The 23,701-nt window shown below is 39.2% G+C and overlaps 1 long non-coding RNA gene across 2 annotated transcripts in view; it reads left to right on the top strand.

Moving 5' to 3' along the window:
- The window catches only part of LOC127018091 (uncharacterized), a 288,464-nt gene that overhangs the window by 145,825 nt on the left and 118,938 nt on the right, over positions 1-23,701 (top strand). For both annotated transcript variants that reach the window (XR_007766711.1, XR_007766710.1), the window contains exon 3: positions 11,396-11,469. This is a non-coding gene — a long non-coding RNA (uncharacterized LOC127018091). The remainder of the gene's footprint in view (positions 1-11,395; positions 11,470-23,701) is intronic.

Below are 23,701 nucleotides of genomic sequence, written 5' to 3'. Positions count from 1 at the left end.
AGTAATTTTGGCGCTCTGAGTCAGTGAAAATGCCACATATACTCATTTCTTAAAGGGTGCTTTTGTGCCCGAATTTGAAACACTGCTGAGTGCAATAAGAGAACTGATGTATATAAATGTACATTTCATGTGCTCCCAGTGACTCCAGAGCAGGGCTGTTGTGAGTCGAAACCAGGGGCCCCTGTGCAGAAAAGCATGTTTGCTCAGGCTGTCATATATCATTATCTATCAGCATGAGCATGGGGATTGAGTGAGGAACACCGGTGTTGTGGTCTTGCCTTTGACACTGACTTGCTATGTGGCCTGTCTAATTAATCTCTTTGGATCTTATGTTCTTGGGCTCTAAAATGAGGATAATAATCATTATTTACCCGAAATGGGAGCTGTGCAGCTTAATGAGGCAATGTTTGTGAGATTTTCAACTACAGAAGGTCCTATAAAACTCAGAACAGTCATTGAAGAGAGGATTTGAGATGCCAAGATAGTGACACAAAGTACACGATGCATAGCCTTTATAACACTGGGTGATGATCTGTCAGTGCTGCAGAAGAAAAGATCCTATCATAGCCAAAGTCTCACATCATCATTAATTTTATATTGGGTCTTACATCTTCTAAACTGGGGGTGGCATCTCTGCAGACGCACCCTCCCCTGGACGTTGATGGGAATTGGATGTGCACTCTGTGGTTACCCCAGCCTGGGCAGGCTGCTCCTGTGGTGCTGAGCTCTGCTCGGGGCAGCTGAGGAGGTGCAGCTCAGCAAAGTTACTCCCATGCTTTAAACGAGAGCTGCATTTAACTATTTTGCTGGATCTGAGCTTTCAGAATAAGCCTGTTCAATGCTATGCCCCACTGCTGATCCACAGCCTGTGATGCTGGAGCTTGGCTGGCAGCATCCTTTCACTGCCAAAATGCATGAAGGAGCACCAGCAGGGCCCCGGCTCTGCCTTAGGTGTTTCCTTTCTGGCTAATACTAATGTCACAGTAACATTAACCAGAGCACAGAAGTGAAATGAGCCCTGAAAATGTTAGTGGTATACAAACTTTGCTTTACTGATATGAAATTTTCTTCAATTTAAATAGAATCTTTAACGTAAAAGCTGTGTAGACCGAAAGAATTTACCTGGCTGTTCTACCGTGCCAAGCAGCCAGCTTGTATTCAGGATATGTTTCTTGCTGTTTTGCAGTCAAATAGAAAAGTCAATATTCCTTATCATTTTTTACGTGTCTGCCTTGGGAAAACCAAAAGGATCTTGTACCAACAGTACCTTTACAGCAAGAGCACCTGGCTCTGCAGTTTCGTGTGAGTTTTAATATGCCAGTGCTGTGCTTGCCGCTACCGTTCTTTTCCTTTACCTACTTTCTACCTGGTGTATGAAGAGGAAGATTCCCCCCCCCCCCCCCTTTTTAATACAGTGCCAAGCTGATACATGTTTGGAACACAGCAGCTTTGGTTCAAATTGGAAGTACTGCTAGGGCAGGGCAAACTGTGATGAATTTTAAACGCTGTTTTTGTAAAGATGCGTCTAATGCACTGCAGGTCATTTGAACACTCAGAGACCGCTGTAGCTTCTCACAAAAAGAGGAGGAGGAGGGAGGGAGGAGGCATCTGCAGCAAAAATGTGTGACAGTGCTTGTGTTGCACAGCATAATTGCCATAACCAGAATGAGGGATCTGATGTTAAGCTAGGGACTGGGGTGGGAATCACCTCACCTAGTGTTAGAAAACTGGACATCTGCTTCTGTGCAGGTAGCCCAAATTTCCCTTCAAAGACAATTCATTTGACCTACTTCAGTATCAGCCGTAAAATGAGATGAATTAGGACCTAGGAAGACTCTTTGATCAATACAGACAAGGAGGACTTGACTAAGGAGAGCCCGGTTGTGCCCTGGACGTGTCAGGTGAATTCCACCCGGGTCCTGCACTGGACTAACAATGAAGCAGAGGATTTTCATGCCATTTTATAGAAACACATTAGCTGTGACAGGGAGTGATAGTCCTCTGGGCCAAGGGACATGGACTTCCTCAGAAACCCCCGGGTCAGGAGGGCAACATGGGGAATATATGTGGACGCCTTGTACAGCACAAGCTGAAAAGAGTTGCTATACATCTGTGTAGTAAACCTGCTACCTTTGGGTGAGCGTCAGACACTGGTGTGCGTGCTGGCTGTGTGACAGGAAGAGGCTGCACAGAGCCACCCCATCCTAACACTGGAAAAGCTGAGTAGCCCACGTTGCTGAAGAGGGAGAAGCCAGGGAATTTCATCCTTCCTGCACCTCCTTTCCTTACATACACGGAGCATGGTTCTTCTCTTCTTCACAGTGCATAGCACTGTATTTTCCAGTTTAAGACCCTGATCTGAAGCCAATTCAAATAAATAGGAACATTTTAGATAGTAGTATAATTTGAATGAAGTCTTTACTGCTTTTGCTTCTCAAGTTGCTCCAAAATTCCCTTGCAATAAATTATTAAAGCTGGAGTATGATTTCTTGTTAAAAGCTCATAGGAAAAAAAGGGTTTTCCTAAGCCAAAGTCAAGAAACATGTAATTTCTTTCTAGTTAGGAATCTTGTTCAATTTCCCTTCTTTAGTATCTTCATGGATTAAGATACACCCACCAAAATCAGCCTTTTTGTTTTTATTGTAGATTTAGAATGTCCATTCATTCATAGGATAAGTTTATCTAATTTTCCTGCAAGTAAGGGCATAAATACTATCTAAAAATTCCTGATTGGGAAATACAGCTACAGTTAGGCCAAAAGCTAACAAAATGGCCAGCTTCAAAGAAGCTGAGGCTTTCTGCTTTGTTTTGTTTTTTCCTTGATCAAAACCCAGTAAAGAATAAGTGGCCTTTCTGCTCTGTGTGTGTTCCACAAGTTTTCTTGCTTCCCCCTTGTAACCATTATAATCTAACAGAACTTTTTCATGCTTCTGTATGCTGAATATCCAGGATGTGTCATTAAGCACCAAGCAGGGAGAGTTTTAAGCTTGAATAGCAGAGTGCCAAATTCTGGCTTAATTTATATTACTTGGCATAGCATCTGGCTATGGACATAATTATATCCCTCCTCTTCTTGTTTAATCCCCTTTTTCCTTCCCTCTGTTCCCCTCTCAGCTCTCACCAGAGCACCAGACATCTGGTTAGGAACTGGAATGTGTCTCCCAAATGGAGACCTGGGTTTGTAAAGACAAAACGAACTGTAAGATTTTTTCTTTTCCTTTGCTGCATGCTGATGAATACAACATGGGTTTGAAAATGTGATTCTCCTCCTGCTGATAGACTGCAGGTCTCATCTGGAAACAAAAAAGAATTTGTGGAGGTGGGTGTTAGTTGTTGCTTTTCATAACTGCCTTGAGGTATCGAGGAACTGTGGGACTATCTACTTTATAGTTTTGTTTTGCCACCCATCACTCCAGTATCTGTACGTGTACCATATAAAACAGACTAGGAGAACAAAGACCGTAGCAGACCTCATGAGTGTTTGACTCATCAGCTTTTTTTCTGTTTACAGAAAGTTTGGCCTGGATGAAAAATATTGTCTCTAAGTACCAGGAAAAGCTTTCAATCCTGCTGGTCTAGTTTGAGATTTTAAAACTGTTAGAGAGTAAGGAATTAAGAAGCATCTTTTTCTAAATACACATTTAGACATCCAGCTATTAGTTTATTTAGAAAGGTGTTGGGGAAGAAACCTTTCATGAGTTAACAATCAGATATATTTCCTGAGCAGCTTTCACTGCAGTGTTAACAGAGTGTCTGAGATGTTGAGATCAACATTCAAACAATGATCCAAACCACAAGAAACAACAACAGGGAGAAATACCTTGTTTCTTTCCCAGAATTTCTTTTTGTGAAGTCTTTGTGTTATTCATGATTTATTGTCTAGTTCTGTGCTCAGAAAATGATTCGTCTCACGATTTTTCATATCCGATGTCCATACTGTATGACTACTAGATTTTATTTATTTCATCATTTCCGGCCTAGAATCTTTAAAACAAGCTTAGGTTCTTTCCTTTCATTGGTTACCGACAACAATAAAGATTATGCAGGCCAAATTAGAAAGACAAGTATCAAATTTAACATAGAAAGAAAACAAAAAGAATTTGAACTTTAGAAATTCTCTCATATTTTTTTCTTTAAATGTGCTTACTAGCTTCACTTCCAGCAGAAGTCAGTGCACTCTGGGAATTCCCAAAACATGTCAAGTCAATAGGAGGGGAGACATGGAATGAAGAGAATGTTTTAATCAAGTCAAGTTCACCTGCAAACCGGTAGGCTCAGCTGGGCTCAACTCAGACTGCTGAAGGACAAAGGAAAGGATCAGAGAGTGCGATTTTTGTATCACAGGTCCTCTTTGAGCTCCGAGCTGCCCAATATTGCATCCCAAAGGAGGACTAGCTCTGCCAGCTGACTTGCTTTGGTTGGATAAGTCAAGTTTGCCGAAACTGTAGGGTTTTGTAAACGTGGCTCATTTTCATTGAAATTACTGAGGGGATGATTACACTGGCAGCTTAGTAGCCAGACACAAGGGGCAGTGACTTATAGAAGCATTTTTCCAAGCTCTTTTGTCTACAAAGCTATTTATCGGGGTGTTTGGGTTTTTTTTTTGTGTGTGTAAGTAATGCCCTAAATCGGATGTAGCCATTTTGTGTGGCTCTTCTGGCTGTTTCTGTGACTGACATATTAAAAAGAGCAATCATTCTAATTGGAGGCCCGGCTGGAAAAGAGAAAATGCTCATGTGATCTAAACAACCCATTGGGGAGGACAGCAATGATGCCATCAGGTCTCTGAGAAAAGCTACAAACACGAGACTGGAGGAGGAAGGGAGAATGATATAAGTGCAGATAACCTGTCCAATCTCTGAAAAAGACAGTGCTTAATAGTACCAAAGCCTGTGCTGTGATTAGCCAACAAGTGAAGAGAGGACAACAAATCTGCACAAGATGATGATGTTGAAAGTAAAGATTTTGAGGAAGAAAGTGGGAAAGGAGGTTTTGCTGAGAATAATGGCCAGATGCTGAAATACAGACTTTTTTTTTTTAATTCAGAGGCTAGTGCTTGTTCTTTTCTTTAATATTGAAAATTTTGCTCATCCTATCAGCTAATCAAAGTAGCAGCACATCAGGGGTGCAATAAAGACAATTGTGTGAAACTGTTTTTTTTCCTGTGGAAACTGTTTTGTTGAAGCTGGGATGTCCTCGCCCATTATTACTAAAAATATTAAGTAAATAAATGAATAAACCTGAGATGTGCAAAAGCCAAAGGCTGGCTGCGCGCAGCACATGGTTCACCTGCTGGCCAGGGTCTGTGCTTCTGGGCTATGTTTACTTTGCCTCCAGGAGCAGTCTACAGAGATGTCTTTTTCCAAAGTGGAAGTCAAATCCTCAAAGTCAGAGATGTGCAGTGAATTGGAATTGCTGCATGATGCTTGCAGCCATCATTGCTTGCCTATTAGGAGGTAGACAAAATACAATAGCAGAAGAATTATTCTCTTTGGCATCCCACGAATCAGTAACATCTGTATTCCAACTTCATCTCTCTGTATTGCTTGCTGCCTGTGTAATTTTTTTTCTTCTGGTGGGGTCACTGCCATTGCTATTGTTTTAATTGCAGCTGATGAGTCGTGGGCTTTTGAAATCATTAGTGGTTCCAACGAGCTCTAGAAACAGAATAACATCATTTCTGCCTTGCTGTTCTTAGTCTCCCGTGAAAGTGAAATCTATACAGAACTTAATTACATTTTATATCTTATGTGTTGTTTTAACTGAACTAATATTTACAAATGGATTTGACAAATATCATTGCATTTAAAGGAAGGACCCCCTCTGTGTTGTCTTTTCAAGTTACTGAAAAGAAATCAGAAAGAATGAGTTCTTTAGGAAACTTTAATTACTTGCTGATTTCATTGACCCACGAGGCTGGTGGCATCTGCCTTCCAGTCTTTTTCAAATCATTCCTCTTTCATTTGGATGTTTAGGGATACATTAGTATGTGGCCATAATAATTACAAATTATAATGATTAAGAATTAGGGGTTTCTGCTGTAAAGTGTTTTTCTCATTCCAGCCAAAGATGAAATACAACCTCAAATTTTTGTTCTCCTCTTTGTGCTAAGGGGATGAGATTTGCAGATGAGTGTAGGAGGAAGGAAGCAGCTGATGGCAAGCTTAAGGAGGAAAGGAGGCATTTTGTGGAGTCTTTTTGAAAGCCTTGACTCACATCCTTCTGTTAGAGGACACTCCGGTTTCTTGTTTCTGGCCACAGCCTGAAGCAGCTCTTGAGCAGTAAAGGCTATAGGTTTAGTTTCAGTTGTTCTTTATGGTTTTAGTTCTCTGACCTAGCCTTGTCCATTAGTTTTATGTTTCGCCTTTGAATTCCTAGACTTTTAAACATGGTAAATGAAGTGACTGCAGGCATTTAACTAACAAATACTAACAAGTTCATCTGATGTCTTCTGCTTCTATTTAAGTAGCTGTTTACAGGGAAAAAGACAACTGTGAGTTGGTAAAAGCTAACTGTGCATTTTCATAAGTGAATACATCTGTCAATTAAAGCAATCCTTGAGGCACTCCCTGAACCCTCTCTGACCAATCTTCTGACTCCCCTCATCTGCTGTCAGACTTCTAGTTTGAGAAATTGATTTTCTACACTTTTATCCAATCTAAGTCTTCAGAATATCTGAAGGCATTAGCCATCTTACAGCCACTTTATACTGGAGAGGGGGACCATCAGAAATTAGACAAATTACAGGAAGATGACTATCCCATTCCTCTCCTAAATGGGATAGAAAGAATAGCGAGTTCAGTAAGTTCTAATAGGCAGTTGGGATATGGAACCAATATAAGCCCCTATCCTTCCTCCAGTCCTAGATTTTTCATATACAAGCCCAAGGGAGGAGGAGGGGTAGATGCTCTGAATTATTTCTCATTCTTTTGCTGTGAAAGGTGAAGAGGTGGCTTTAGTCTAGGCAGCCAGCACTGCCATGACTTCATATTTTGTAATAAAACTTCTGACTGTTGTAGCCCATCTGTAATGAATTCTTCAGCAAATAGAGAAGCCCACGACACCAAGCATCCCTTGCTTGCCCTGGCGTTCCCTCCTGCAGAGCCCTGTGTTCACATGCTGCAGAAATTGAGGTTTGGTGTGTAAAATACTCGAAAGGCCCTGCTTGTGAATATTGGACTATGACTTGCAATTTTAACTCTACCACTTGCTTGGCATTCTTAGTTTAATAGTCACAGCTAAGTAATAGTTTATTTTCTGTACTTTTTAGGAAATCTATGATCAAACTCATTTTTAACATCGCTGCCCTCTCTGTTCCAGTTTTAGCTTCATACCTTTGTTGCTTTTTTCTTTCCTTTGTCACCTTTGTAGGCAGCTGAAGTAGACATTTTACTTTAAAAATCCAGTGTCTTATGTCTAACATTAGGCTAAATCAGGAAGGAAAAAACCAAACGAACCCAACCTGAAAACAATTCTTACTTGATAAATGGATTCATATCTTTTCCAGGAGAAGAGAGAGGAAACCAAACCACAATTAATTTCACAAATTTTCCATCTTAATGTTTCAGAGGAGATTGATGCTGTTTACATGACAAGGGAACTTGCCTACCTTTGTTCCAACACAGCTGCTGTTAGTTAGCCAGATGTGACCCCAGAGATGCCCTAAGCGCATTTTTGTTTAATTGGGCAATGTATCTGTTTTGGGGCATGTAAGGTGTGACTGACAAACATCTACCATGAGCACGACTGTCTCTGCATCAGAAACATGCAAATAGATTTGCCCTGCTTCAACAGCTACTGGCATCTTCTGGAAACTTTTCAAACATCTTAGTGAATATTTAGAAATGTTTCTGCCTTGAATATTCTATTTCCTCTTATTTTCTTCTCTCAGCATCCTTTATTAGCACAGTCATTTACATGAAAGTTGAGATGCTGCAGGGGTTTTTCAGTTGGTTTTGCTTTTGCTGATGCTATTATTGGTGTTTTTTGTTTGTTTTTTTTTAAATATCACCTTTACTACTTAACTAAAATTTACAGTACTCTGGCTGCGACATCTACTTCATCACTGCTGCAATGTATGAATTTTTCCAAGAGTTCACTTTTCTTCTCTTTGAACAAAGCTATGTTGACGTATGTGGTGAGAGCTATAGGTAAGGTAACCTAAGAGTTTCCATTATAAAGGTGATTTTTTTTATAATTTTCATTAGTTACAGTGGGGTGCTGGTTCCTAATGACATTACCATGTTTCCCTTTGACTTCCATGGGAGTAGGATACAGGTGTAGCTCTTTGAGGAGGAAAGAGTAGATATGAAGGGATGTAGATTTCTGTATGATGTTAAGCAAATAGTTCCTTGTGAGCAGGTTTTTTGATTTTGTCACCGTTTATTTTATTTGTATTATTTATTTGTTTCCTGCTTTCAGGAGAAATGAGGAAAAGGAAGCTCTCACAAAACATCAACAGTAACAAAACAAAAGCATGGTAGTCAAAAAGTCAGAATTTTCCCAGTTTTTCCACCTGTTTTTTGTATCTCCTTGTTAAAGGGACAGCACTACATTATTATCCTCAGTAAGGAAATACCAGTGTTTTTTCTGAAGGCGCATGCCTGCAGTGTCCGTTCAGACTGGGGACGTTGACTGTGATTGCAAGGGTGCAGGTACAGCAGGCAGGGACGCTCCCTTGGCCTGGCCTGTGTCTGTGTCAGTTGTGAGCCATGGGAATGGCATGCAGGAGGCTGCAAGAGTGAGTGGGCAGCTGCAGAGGGTGAGATGGGGCTGAATATACTGAAAAATGATGGTAAAAGTCTACTGAACAGCTCCTTCCTTCATTGTGGGTTGCTAAATCAGTCTTGGAATCCCATCGAAGAATGAATAATAAGTGATTATACTAATTGAAGACCAAATTGTAATGGACCTCCCAAGAGGGCAGTGTTAACTTTGTGCAAACTTAGCTCTGATGTTTCTCATTTCTGTGAGCTTCATTTTGTAGCTAACTGGACATTTATTTATGAAAGGTTTAAACTTCACAGATTTTGATCCTAAAGCGGTTCTCACACCATAGGAAACAGAGATAAGCATTTCCAGGGGCTTGAGAAATGCTCCGCACAACTTGCAGAGACAGCACTTTGCCCAGCTGCTTCTGAAGTCTGCCCTTTAGCAGGCCCTGATACTGCTATCCATTCCGCTTCTAGTTTGAAGGCTGTGACACTAAACCGATGAAAGAATTTTGAAAAGCAGAATTGAATTAATTAAATTAAATTTGGCTCGGACACTGGGAATTTTTTTGTTTTGTTTTGCAGAATGATTTGGAAGAGTTACTAATGATGAGGCCAACATGATGCAAAGCAATTTGAGAAATGGTATACCTTACCTAAATAGAGCACTTAAAAGAAACAAGCTACTGTAGTATTGTGCTTTCATTTTTTTTATTTGATAATTTGATTTTAAATCAAACAAATCCAGCATTCAGAGTATAGTTTCTGTATGTCGGGTTATGTTCACTGTATTATCTACGTTCACTTTAATCCCTATCTTGTAGCATTATAGTTTACAGCAAGCTGGAGTTTTCTGAATTAAATTTTCAGGATTACAGAGAGAGAGAGGCAAATTCAGCAATCACTACTGCATCAACACAATAGCTACAAAAATAAATTTTATTGATCCCCACCTCAGTAGCTATATGAAATATTTTGGTTTTATAACTAATCCCTGTAGAAAAGGCTAAGATATCTTTCTAAATAAAAATGCTTCCTGAAAGAGATGGGTATAGTTCAATTCTAAAATATTTTCCTTCTGCAGTACTTATAAAACAGCACTAACATAAAGCCCAGGGTAATTGGCCACAAATCAACAAGCTGGTTTAAGAAATACATGCTCTCACGTAAATAGATAACCCATAGATCCTGAATGGAATTGTCTTCCCCGCTGAAGAATCTGAGTTGGCTTGCATTTCATTCCAGATGACTCCTCTTGATGGTAGAAAGCAGCCTGTGGCTGGGTTCCACAATATCCTAACGCTATGCCAAATGAAAGCTGCTTCACTCTTTTTTGTTGTCACTTGCGGGACATTTTGTGGTATAAATCAAACATTCCTGCTTCATATATAAAACTTGCAGGGAATTAAAACAGATCTATCTTTCCTGGGGAAGTCTAAGATGCAAACTGTTTCCTATATCAAATACTTGACAAGTAACAAAACAGCTATGACAGTCTGGAACTAATTTGTGTTGTGGTAGAGAATCTGTCCTTGTCAGGCATTTATAAGTTTTGCCACGGCCATGGTAAGGAGTTTATCTTCCAATTTGCACTCACAGATACAAAGTCTTCAGGGAAGAAAGTATCCCATTGTGGCTGAAGCAGCTCTGGCACAGAAGCCTTCCTGCAGCGTGAACTCATACTTACTGTCAGAGCTGGACCACGATTCTGTTGGTTGAGAAGCTGCATAATGCGTTAAAATACGAGCTGGGAAAGGCTGAAGGAAGTCTTGGCTATTTCCGACACAAAGGCAAAAAGACAATTACATGTATACTTGTTTGAAACTCTGGAAAGTGCTAATATGGTAAAATGTTGTTATGTACTAATAATCACCAATACTTTGCTGCTATTTTTTCATAGGGTATAGATTCTTGGTAATGCCTGCATCATCTTTTAAAAAAAATTCAGTTGATATACCAAATGTATTCCTTTTTATATTAAAATGTCTTTTGGGATACCATCCTAGGACCAAAACAGATTCTCTACTATGTAACTGAATTTCCATCAGCTTGCTTGGATATAAACAAAATGAAGATGAAATATTTCTAACCTTTCACAGGTTTTTTTCATCTCTGCAGACAGTATTATTTTCTTGAATAAACCAGCAAGCCCTCCCATATTTTTACCAAATAATTAAACCACTGATGGATTTCGAACTGATAGCAAACATTTCTGCACTTCTGTGTGTTTGCCCATCAAGTTTAGTCAAAACTCAGTTTATCTTTGAAAAATAATTCAGATGAAAAATTTCTAATCTGGCCTAGGTGCTGCCAAAGTAACAGATCTGTCACCTTTGGAACATTTCTTTGAAGCCCTTATTCCAGAAGGCTGTTGCTTGCTTTTCCACTGATCTGTACATTTCTGCACATAACTTGGAGTAGCAACAAAATCTGGAATTGTGAGAAAATAATGGTTCAGTTTGCTTTGGCAGGTAAAACACTATGCGCTCATGCAAAAGGGGTCCTTACTCGATCTTCTTTCCTTTGAGATTGTATCAACCAGCAATTTCCAGTCACATGAAGAAAGAGGAGTATCACCAGGTCACCTGCATCAGCTAAAAGGAAACAGACCTGGAAAAGTGGGAGAATTTATAAAGAAACACTGATTTGCGAAATCTGACTTCTTTTCTATTTTTCTTTGTTAGTTCTGACTGTGGCCCTCGAAGGAAGGAACTGTCTGCACAACATACGTATCCAGAAATCTCAAAATCAGGAAAAGGTAAAGTTTATGATTTTTTTTTTGTGTCCACTGCTTATCTCTAAATATAGTAATAATAGGTACAAACCTTTTCAGCTGTAGTCTCTGCAGACTTTCCAGAACAAATATTTACCTTTCCAGCTTTTCTTTCAACTTTCATGTGAACATAGAAATCTCATCAAGAGCTTGAAAAATCATGGGGAATTTCCTTAGCTGTTTTTGTTTAAGCTCTTAGCACTACATAATTTTTGAAATTGTGTTTTATAGCTCTCCTCAATCCACAGAGACACCATTTTCCTAGAAAATGGTCATCGTTTTTTGTGCAGAATTGATCTGATCATGATTTGAACTGCACATCATCAGGCTCTCCACTTCTGTTACACAGGTTGCATGCCTCTTGGATTTTGGCCTGTGTGTCTATCTCAAGTTATGCTTTAGAGTAGACATGTAACAGCTTCTATTTCTGAGAAAAGGCAGAAATAAGATATAATACTTACATGTATTTTGTGGTGGAAGAGATAGTGGAACGAAAGGAAATTAAGTCATCTCTTTCAAAAAGCACGAGAGGAAAAAGTTCCACACAGCAGTTTGTCTCTTTCAGGTGATCTTATTAAATTTTCTTGAAGCTAGAAGACAAGTTAAAAAGAAAATCTAGACTCCTTAAACACTTTTACCACTTCAAGGAGTGTTCAAGTGTGATACAGTGCAGGCACAATTAACATCAACCCTGGCAGTGGCTGTAAAATGTATGTTTAAAATGAGTCACAGAAATAATGTAACATGTATTTTTACTATTACTGCCAAAAGTACACTTTATTATACAAAAAAAAGTAGATATAATTTATTCTAATTGTCACCTGTTTTAGAGACAAGGAGCATGTAAAATAGTGACAAAGCACTGCTGAATTTTTGAATCATATACTACTTTTATTATCACCTGAACCCCATATTTAACCTAGTGAGTACAGCAATCAGGATAGGTGACGTAAGAGGTGTTTTCTATGTCAGTTGGGCCTGAACCCCCGATGCCTTCCAGCTTTTTTTTCAATACACAAGAATAGGAAAATCTGGTAAATGACAAAAATGCAGAAATAAAAGATAGGATGGTAGACAACAAGGAAAAACAAGGTAACAAAACTAGTAAGAACAGTAGTAGCATAAGTGATTCAGCTAGTGAAAGTGTGGTACCAAATATTGACAAGAAAATAGATGTGATTAATGAGCAAGCACTGCGATGCCATTCTTCTTAATGAAAGGAACGTGGGCAAAAGTGGAGAAAAGGGAGCTTCTGAGGCAGAACCTGAAGGTGGATATCTAGGATGACAAAAACATGGTGGAATAAAGGTTTTAATTGGGACGTCAGTATTGAAGGACCTGTGCAAATCAGGAGAAGCAGAAAATGATGTTTGAAAAAGCACCTTATGCTTATAATGGGATGCAAGCAAGATGTCAAAGCATGGCTGAAATAGACACTTCTGGAATCAAAATGCTTAGGGAGAGGATGGTAAACTAGTTCTCATGTAAAAGCTACACTAAAATTGTTATGAAATATACAAGTTAATAAAGCAGAATTAAACGGAAGGATAAAAATAGGTCTGTAACTAAGTATGACTGAATTGGAAATCCTACAATAGAGAATTGAGCAAAAGTCCTTGAAGGGGAGCTGCCAAACAGGAGGTGTCCTGCTCTCCCCCACCCAAGGCAGCACGTTAACAGGGGTGGCTGGGAGCAGGGAGAGCCTCTATGGGAGAGGGAGAAGCAGTGAGCTGGCAGCTCAGAGGCAGGAGCAAAATATTTTAAGACAAGAGGAACATTTTTTAGGGACCATTGCAAAAGCTGGCTGGGAAGAGAGAGGATTGAGGAGAAAACAGGCTGGCAGGCAGCAAGGAGGGGAGACGAGCTGGGAAGGCAGCATGGAAATGGCAGAGAACTTTCAAGAAGCTGAGTGCAGAATTGCATGTTCCAGAAATATCTCAGTCTGTGCGGTGGTGGATGTACCTGGACACAGCCAAGTGCCTCCCTTAGTCATGGGTTAAGAACAACAAATTAAGAGGATTAAGAAGGATGTTTGGATTTCTTGGGATTTCTCTGTTATTACAGGGCTAAGTAGCTGGGGCTCTGGGGCTTCACTGTTGGGGAACAGAGGAATGATTAAAAGACCTAGGGAAGAGCCTGTTGTATGGCTCTCGAGTTCAAAAAGGCTTTGAAAAAATGTCAGCTAGTCTAAAGCATTTGAGTACTAGCAGTGTCCTCAAGTTACAGGTAGAAAAGCCATCTGGAGTTTATTTTAGGAACAACAGAAAAAGCCTTCAAGGTGAAGGGCTCTGTGTTCAAAAGGGTTATGAAATCACTGAAATAGAAATAGTTATGAGTTAAAGTAATGCAGAAGAACCTGACCAGGAAATTAAGCTGCATCACAGAAAGTCAGGATAAGGTGATAATTACTCCATCGTATTGAACTGGACATCAACGTGGCAAAAGAACAGCAAAAAGCTTGTCAGTGATGTATCTGAAAAACAGGAGGGGGCTGCAGGCGTTACTCATGGCCCCAAATTAAAATGCCCTTTTTCAGCAAGAGAGAGGCTATTGAAACAGAACAAAATGGGATAGCTGATGAGGTGGAGACACATTCAAGGCAGAAGGAAACCTGGAACAATTCACAAGACAGAAGGCAGATAATTACTGCAATAACTTGGTCCTGCGTTAGAACAAGCTCTGAAGAAGAGCATTGAGCTCAGATGTGCAACTGAGTTACAGGATGCCAGCTGGGGTATCTCAGGAGGCTGGGTGTGTATCTGTAGCCTGCTCTTGTTTGAAGTAAAAGCTGTTGTCTCAAAGCACAGTGAAATCTCAACCCTCAGAGCAGAAAGATGCTGTTTCCTGCTGGAGCAGTGGGAACAAAACCAAAAACAATAAGCTTGCTGCTAGACAGTTCAGTCAGCCTAAAAGGTAGGTATGATACAATTGCTTAATACAACAGGGAACTCAGCTCAGCAAGTTCTTTGCAGGACTATTTTTCTATTATAGCCATTAATGACATTCAATGCAGGTGTAAAATGTTACTGCTCTGACTTTATTATTCAGTGTTTTTAAATGCTTTGACCTAAGTTTCTTGATCCTTGATCCTATCCTGTCTAAAATGAAATCTCTACCCAAAAAACACCTTGAAGCAGCACTTCAGAGCTCTGTGACAACCAATGAGCCTTATCGGGTCAATGAATTAAAGCTGTAGCAAAACTTGTTAGCCAGAGCCCAGCAATCAATGATACAATGTAAAGTCACTTTCAGGAAACTTTCTATGCTTCCACAAGACACCTGCAGACTATAAAGTTATTCCAGTTTCTCCCATTTTTTGTACACAAGGTAGCAGAAGAGAACTGGAAGAATTTCTCATACGTCTCTCTCAGAACACCTACGGTTAATGCAGTAGCAGCCACTTGCAGAGCCATAAAACTACACGTGTTGTTGAAAATACTTATTGAATATGAGAAAACAAACCCATGTAATTTATCTTAGAACCTAAGCAGAACCTAAATTGAATACAGATCTCTATACTAACCTATTTCTCTGAATATGTCCCACCTCTGTCTGCCACTTGTGGTGGGAGGGAATCCTCAAAGATAGAGCATTTTGGACAAACCGCTGGTGTTGAGTAGGTCAGGCAAAAATGGGACTTGTACTGTAGGCCAGCCAGTATGTGAGATACGGGGTGAGATAGTTTTTTTGATTAGTATCTCCAGCATGTTTTATTATCTCAGAAAGGTGTCTATCCCCAGGTAAGCTTTGGCATTTATTTATTTATTTATTCATGCATTTATTTTAAGAATTGATGATTTTTGTATACTTATCTACTGAAGTTACTCTGTCTCAGCTATGGACCATACTGTACTAGCATTGGAAACTTCTGCCTAAATTCTTATACTCAGAAGTAGGACCACAATAGGATAGTGTAGATGGCTATCCTAAAGGTTTTTGCATTTTCTTAGGAACCAGAGGGATTAGCTACAGGCCTGTTAATGCATAGCTCTCTTAGCACTTCTCTTGCTTTTAAACAGAAGTTTGCCTTGCATGCATCGATCCCTAGCTAAGAATTGCCTACCTTCCCCTTTTAGGCAGATTCAGATGTACCAACTGGTTCTCCAAAGCTGGTTCAGGAGAACTGGGTCTCCAAGGAACAGTAAATACTGTAATCCTTTTTGTACTGAAAACTTTTGTAAGACAACAGCTTCATCAGAAATAAAAACTAACTAAATCACAAAGTGCTGTAAATGAGCTAATAAATGACCAACTGAGTATTATCTAGGTATTAATTTGATTATATCACGCTGTTGATCTCTCAGAAAAGTCACACCTTTGCACGAGATCAAATGCTCAAGGTTAAATCAGTAGAGATAATTTGTTAGTATCTGAGAAGCATCAAGAAGCAGTACTGTATGACAGTGGTATTAAAGGTTAAGTGCCCTGGCCAGTGAGTGTCAGAGGAATGTAAATCTATCCAAAGGACATTTTAAACCAGAGAGACAAGTGTAGGGAAATGAAGTATCCATAGACTGTTTAATTGTCCTTCTGTAAAATCTTACAAGCTACTGCTGTTGATTATAGCTTTAACTCTCATGCTTACTTGCTGAGGTTCACGGGGCTGATAAGTATATATTGCATTGCTTCATTTGTTTCAGAAAAAGGGAAGCAAAATGGAAGGACTAGAAAAATAGAATAAAGATCCTTCAGACCATCCTTTTTCTACATACCAGAAGAGAGCTGAGAGCTAATGGGTCCTGATCCAGATCAGCAGGATGTTAGAACAGAAAAAAAATATATTGTGTTTTGAATGAGAAAATGTGTTCTCTAAGTCAAATTAGAATTCTACACCCTGTCACTACATTTTAAACCTTTTAAATTATATTTTTAATGTGATCCAGGCAGAGAGACATTTGACAGCAAAAAAGCCCTTTCAGAACTCATACTTCCTGTTAGCTGCTTAATAGACTTTTTCTTTTCACCCCTGAGGAAGCTGAAATAAATAAAAGATGGGAAGAAATCAATATGCAAACAGGTGGAGAAATTTATTGGATGAGAGTGTGGGCAGAACTAATTTAGATAAGGCTAAGTTTCTGGAGTAATCCAATGTTTCAAAATAACCTCCTTTGCAAATGCTTGACCTTATAAATAATCCACAGTTGATGAAGGTGTACCAGAAAAGTTTGCTTCACTTCTGGTAGTTATTGCTTAAGTAAAAACACAGGTATTATTATTATTTGTATTAATCAAGTGTTCTTGCCTTTCTTTTTTTAATTCTCATTGGAATATTGTGATTGCTTGGTTCTGGCAGGGCTTTTCTTGTCTGCCTTTCTCACTGTCTCCCTTCTCTCTTGGACACCCAAGAGCACTTCATGTATGTTTTTTATGGATTCTTGAAGTTAATTGAGTTCTTTGTCCTAGAGTTTCTCAGTAACATAGTGAATGCAGCATCTTGAGGACTAGAGCAGAGGGTAATACCAGTGCCTAGTAGCTTAGAGAACGTACCTTCTACTTTCTGGCCTCAGGGAGAGCTTTGAGAAGAGTGGGATCTGCTTTTGCAGGTGCTCACCAGAAATCCACATAGGAAACCATTCTATCTGGTCTCCTCTGGACTCCCGAGAAGCCTGAGACACTGGGATGCACTACTTCCCCTGTGCCAGTTGTTAGCCTAAATGTTCTTCCTGAAACAAGATAAGAGTTCTTTGGCCGGTATCCCATTTTAGAGGTTATTTGTGATCAGGTAGCAGAAAGCATGTTTATCCCCATGGTTTCAACTTTATGAAAGTTGAATAGTGAGTGTCTTTTTGAGATAAACATTTCATTAAAAAACTTAGATGTGGTCCTTTATAAACAATTTTTCTGTCTGAAGCATAGAACTTTAGGTGTGGTTCTACTTCAGCCAAAGGCAGGCTTGGTAAAGCCTTCATAGTAGGACCTAAACAAGACATCTGCTAGAACCATGTGCTGTTGAACTCCTGCTTGGCCTCTTTGGGCTCTGTATGGGCTCTTAGTCTGTAATTCTTTATGTCAGTCCAGCCTGTGGGGTTCCCAACTGAAGCCAGGACAGATCTAATTTTCCCCACTGACAAGTCTGCAATACAATAAACACAGCATTTCTCAGAGGTCCTGTCAGGGAGAAACAGTAGTGGAAGTAAATACAGCTAGTAGTTTTGTGATGGCTCTAAAAAGCACTGTAGCTAACAGGACCCGTTGGACTTTTTTCCCACCTAGTTTATTCAACAAGCTATGAATCACAAAGTCTGTCTCTGCTCCTGTAGTTATGCTATTTATGTCTTGCCTGCACCTCCAAAATAGCTAGGAGGCGACTGTTACTTTTTATACCTTCCAGGTAACATTGTCAGGTGCATTTCTGATCAGCCTTGACAAGTGGTCAGTATTCTGCAGATGACTTCTTTCTAAGTTGTGTCCTTCTTGGAGTTTAGACTAGAAGAAACAACTGTGAGGAGATCCATCTTTATATACGCAGGGACTGTATTTGAATGGGCAGTTATTACTTTCTGGGTGATCTGTGGTTATTTAGTCCTGAGGCAGGTACCAGGATGTTTTCACTACATTTTGCACCAAGATGGAGACACCAGGCAATGGAAGGTGAACAAATGCATATTCTTATCTCACTTGGAAAGAGAGATGCACAGAAACCCTCATACCAGACAGTGTACAAACTCTCTGAATTGTCATGGCAAGCATTCACAAACATCTGTTAAAAATGTTGTATCCATGCTCCTAAACCTTTCAACTCACATGGAATAAAAAAATTGGTGTTGTGGAGCTGATGAAGGGATTTGTATGAATGCAAGCTGGTGGTTTGGAGGTTGTCAACAGCACACCAGGGCCACTCCTTTTCCTTCTGCTTCCAGGAGAGGTCAGGGAGTTAACCTACACAGAAGACATCCTAATTGCTGCTCCTTCTCACGAAGCAATTGTATCTGACAATCCACCTCTTAAAATCTTTTCAATTTTGGATAAACAACAACAAAAAAATCAATCCTGATTTCACAGAAATCGTTACAGCTTACAAGATTCATTGCAGACCCAAGATATCAGGCTTTCAGTGTCCCACCCGTAAAGACACTCAGTTTCGCAAAAAATGTAAGAAGGACAAATAAGGCAAAATAGTTATTTTGGTAAGACTTGCTCAGTAGACCAGGATCTCTAGGACCTTATTACATATTTGTATGAGTGGATGTGCAAACTTTATGGAACTTTAGCATTTAAAATTCAAATAAGTACAAATGACTAATATTTAATTGGTTCCTTTTGCTACAACGTGCTGGGCCTGCCACCACTGATCTTAACTAAATGACTAGAGTAGCAAAAGTCTTATATTTTCTCACATCCTCTACCTCATTATAAAGAGATTTCAGACAAGAATACCATCTTTTTTGTTTCAAGTTCTCTTATTTCCTCGGATAGTAACAGACACTGGAGGGGGAGAGGGTTCTTGGAGTGAACATGTCAGCCAGCTGCGGGAGAACATGAATCTTGCCTTATCAAGAGTGTTGTCAAATCTCTCAAAACTTAAGTTCTTGTTTGGGTGATAAACACATATTATTTCAGATCCCTGAATAGTAGTATATTATCAGAACAGAAGAGGAGCTTGAGATCTGTTTCCTTCACACGTTGGCAATAAAAAAATCACTGCTTTCTTATGTTCTTTCACACTCCTTGAAACAAAAATTCTCTCACAGATTCTTTGTTCAGAGCTCAGCTCAATGGGAAAAGGCATGTGTGGTGAATACATGATTCAGCATCTTCACCGTGGTTTAGCATCTTCACATTACAGACTTGTTTACAGCCAAATGCTGTGGAAAGTCTTGATCAGCAGGTGTAAGGATCTTTACCACCAAACAGACACAGAAGTGTGATTCTGTATGACTCAGTATTTTTCCCTAGTTCCAGTCCTAGGAATTTCTGTAGTTTTCTTTTGACTCTTGTAGGTCTCCTGAGTGATGAGAGACACTCCAGCAGGAAATGCATTATCCTCTGAAAGCACCACTGAATGGCAAGGGTTCAATGAAATCAGTCCTCAGACTGAATCATTGATTTCCATGCTAGATACCGGGCACTGACAGGGTGGCTGGCTGCTGACAGGGAGTATAGGGAGCACGCCAATCCACTGCTTCCTTTACAGTTGGGTATTTATAGTTTCTCTCTTCCATAGCTGTAACCCCAAAATGAGTAATTTCCTAGAGCTGTGCTGTCAGTGTCAGTAATGGGAATGAAATGATTTCCTGCAGGAATCATGAGAGCTCAGTTCAGCATTGCAAACCCCATCTCAAAGGTTCCTCAGCCGTAGAGCATTGCCACAGGCATCACTGAGTGTGGCAGCTCAGGAAAGTTCCCACAAATCCTTTTAGGATTAGAAATCCTGTAAAGGTCATCAATCCCAATCTGGTATAGTTGCGAGGATGGCAGTTCCAGGTATTTAAGTAAATACTTCGACTATGTTTAGAAAGGGAAAGCTTGCTGCTCGATTTGAGGGCCATTCTGTGACTGGACCTGTGAAGATGGTTAAGTCTTTCTGAAGGGAGAGTAGACTGCAACACAACTTGATTCACCATTGGGTATTGGCCTGATTGACTTTTTGTCACAGGGCATGTTTGGGATCTTGTACCAAAGTTGTAAAATATCAATCTTGCAAAAGCATCCCTATATATTACCCTACTAACATCAAACAAATATTGTTTGTGCTAGCTTAGAAAGTTGCCGTAATGGGTATAGGGCAGTGCTGTGGAGCTTGTATGTTGTTTTTCTTCTACTTTTTGGAGAATGATGGGCCACCTTTATGTTGGACTCTAGAACACCTAAATATCAGCAACTCTGTAGAGTTACCCTCACCCTGACCTCTCTGGGCTTCAGTTCCCTTCATTAAAGTCCACTATTAATATTCGCTTTCCATCATGGGGTGCTGGAAAAAGAAATTCTAGTGTTAAAGAATGTGAATATCTGAATTTGCATAGACAGAGCTATTAATCTCATTGCACTATTTGTCTGTCCTTTCATAGCTCCAATCCTGAGTCAGTGTCTTTGTATTTCTGAACTGATCGCGTTCCAAAGAGGAACACAATTCTGAAGTATTACTTAAATAATACACTCTGCTTAAGTTTTGCTCACTTTTCTGGCAAATCTTTAAGAACACATCTAAAATACATTCTATTTTAGATACATTACTCCAAAGTGTTCCCTTGTCTTTTCCATCTTGCCTCTGAGTTTCCTTCCTTAAGCAGACTCATGGTTTCCCCTTTGAGGACCTTAAGAAAATCCTTGATTTCTCATTTCTCATTGTATTCAACTTCCACTAAAGTATTTTCAGATGATGCAAAAGCAGAATTTTTACACTGGCACTTAGTAAAACTGGAGACATTTATTTGAATTTATATTATCTCAATCTTTTACTTCTGGGTTCCAAGGTACTGGGAAATTGTTCTTTGTTTCGTTTGCTTGAAATGATAATTACTAACTTCATAATCCCTCATTTTCAAATTCACCTATTTCCTGTTGCTAGACTCATTTTTACCATCAGTGGCTGGTCAGGTCAATCAATTGTTCCGTGTAGGATATTATTCTCCATTTCTGTGTATTTGTTAGCAAGGAAAAAACACACATGAAATAAGCTATTAGAAATCTCAGAAGGCTGAAAAAAACCCACATATCTCTTACTCAGTTTTGTTTTTTGGTTTTTTTAGAAATAAAAAAAACAGAATAGAGCCTCTTCTCCCCTCAAACTCAATACAACTTATTTAACAGGGAATCCTATACCAAATAATTTAAATACATTGAAAAGAAAAATTAGATTTATATGAACAAGGCAGCTGAGTAACCTGAAGGGAAGTAAGCTGAAATAATCTTATCATAGACATAATTTAGACTGTGTTTTGGTTTACTTTAGAAGATATATATTTTTAAGTTATGCTATATTATGAATTTCTATGCACATCATTTAACATTAAAATAGAAAATAAATGAGCAAGGTAATGTTCTATTTAAACATTCATAACTGGTTGACACAGCATGTGTGCGTGCGTGTGTACTTTCAGAGATATGCTGTATTTCTAAGTAGATGAAAAATAATTTATTATTAGTGCATATTCTTATAATCTAAATATTACCCCAGAGCAGCAAGTTTTGGCAACGTGTTGCTAGCACAGCCTTGCTTGCCTACTTTGCCATGGTCCAAGCTGGCAAGAAGAGAAGAATTGCCAGGAGATATTTATTTGTTCTACATTATTGTCCATAACTTGACGAAAGGTAGGGTGACCAATTTCTCATACCAGGAATTTAAACGTTTCAAGAAGTTACCAGGAGTCTATGTTTTCTGATGATCTCCATGTGTTCTAAAGGAAGTATACAAACTAAATTAGAAGAAATTGGGTTATCTCTTTACTCCATTTCTGAAATGAAAATGGCAGCCCTTATGCTGCTTTAAGCCCATAATAATATGGGCTAAAAATAATTATTATAGTGTATCATATTTGTGAAAAGAGAAAATAACTGCTCCTGAGTTGTTGGGTTTTTTTATTTGGTTTTTTTTGAGACCCAGTAGCAAAACAACTCTTGTCTCAAGGAGAATTTCACATTTCTGAAGGTGAAAAACTAGGGACTGAGAAATACCTTATTTCTTCACTTCAGAGTCAAAAAATCTACAAGAAGAACTTGGAAAATTACAACATATTCAACATTTGATCCATCCTGTTCTCAGCCTTAAAAACGAAATTATTAAAAATTCACTCTGAAGTTAGCTTTGCATGTATCCTGTGGATACAAGCCTGCCTGACAGAGTGGGTTCAGATTTGTAGACATCTTTGTATGTGTAAGAATAAATAAACAAGAAGGCTAAGAATAGATGAGAAAGTGCAAACCAGTTTGCTGGATTTTGCTGACAAACTCTCAGTAATGACATGTAATACATTGGACCTGATGCAAATTTATCATGGGGAGGTAGTTTTAAATATTCAATGTGATGGTATGGGGCAGTTTTTCTCATTACGGATTTACACAGATAAACTAGTTTACTTTGCCTGTATAGCTTCTTTAGATAAGTTACTTCTGAATTTTATTGCTTCAAATACTCATAAAATGAAACATAGAAAAAAACATACCGTCTGGTAGCTGGAAACCTAACTAGTGATACATTCTTATATTTTTACGTGCTATGAGCAATGCTCCTTGTGGAAATTGAAATGCCCAGGTCAATCTTTTTTAGCAGAAAATTGGAGACAGAGGCTTGGTCACTCCTGAAAGCATATTGTCAGGGAAGGAATTCACAGTCAGACACAGAAAGCCTGCCCTTTGTGAGTGTGTTCACTGCAAAGTGAGGCTAGTCTGATATTGGTGCAATTCTGAGGAACTACTGAAGTTCAGAGAAATGATTCAAAGCTGGTTTTAGGGACATTAAGTTCTCAATTAATGGAAAAATACCATAATTAGCAGACTTAGCAGGAGAAAAGCAATACTAACTCGAGAATGCTTTCAAGCAGCCCATTTATTTATTGCTCTTAAAAGACATCATTAAACTCCTTCATGAAGTAAGGAAATGTACCCCATCAGAAGCTTAATATTATTCTATTACAAGACAAATTTTAGCCATAGTATTTTCACCTCCCTCTTTCTCCTGTGATTTTCCTCCTCTGTAACTGTGAGGATTAGTTGAAAGGGCAGAGGCCCCTCGTTCAGATGAATATGAAGTAAAGTCAATGTCAGTTGAAACCCAATGAAAAATGACTCAGGGTTGAGTCAACAGGGAATTGCCAGTCCCATCTGGTGATGACACATAGCTGACAATTATTCCCTAAGTGAAGGCTTAGTTGACTGTACTTGATTTTATTTGGGATGTTCCTTCTGTAATTGATACAAAAGTGATAGGATAGAAATGAGGGCATTTTCTTACCTTCCTTGCTGCTCTCTGAATTTCAGCCACTTTTCTTCAGCACATTTTTCTTTTCTCCTTATCCTAAGTTCAGATTTGAACATAGCTAATAACTGCAGGAGGAATTCCTTCTCTCTTAGGGTGAGAACTGAACCACTGAAGTAGTTCAGAGTGCAGGTGGGAAACTGCAGTATAGGAATTCACCTGGCGCATAATACTTCAGCTCTTTACTTGTAGAATCTTTGTGAGACAGTAGCTGAATATTCTTTAATTTCCCTTCTTTACCAGGCTGATGGGCTTGACTGTTTCAGATAGCAGAAATTAAGATGCAAGAGTGGCCTGTGGTCT

This window comes from Gymnogyps californianus, chromosome 6 (assembly GCF_018139145.2).
Source record: "Gymnogyps californianus isolate 813 chromosome 6, ASM1813914v2, whole genome shotgun sequence".
Classification (NCBI taxonomy): domain Eukaryota; kingdom Metazoa; phylum Chordata; class Aves; order Accipitriformes; family Cathartidae; genus Gymnogyps; species Gymnogyps californianus.
Note: the sequence above shows the minus strand (reverse complement) of the source record. Positions and strands in the feature narration are given on the sequence as shown.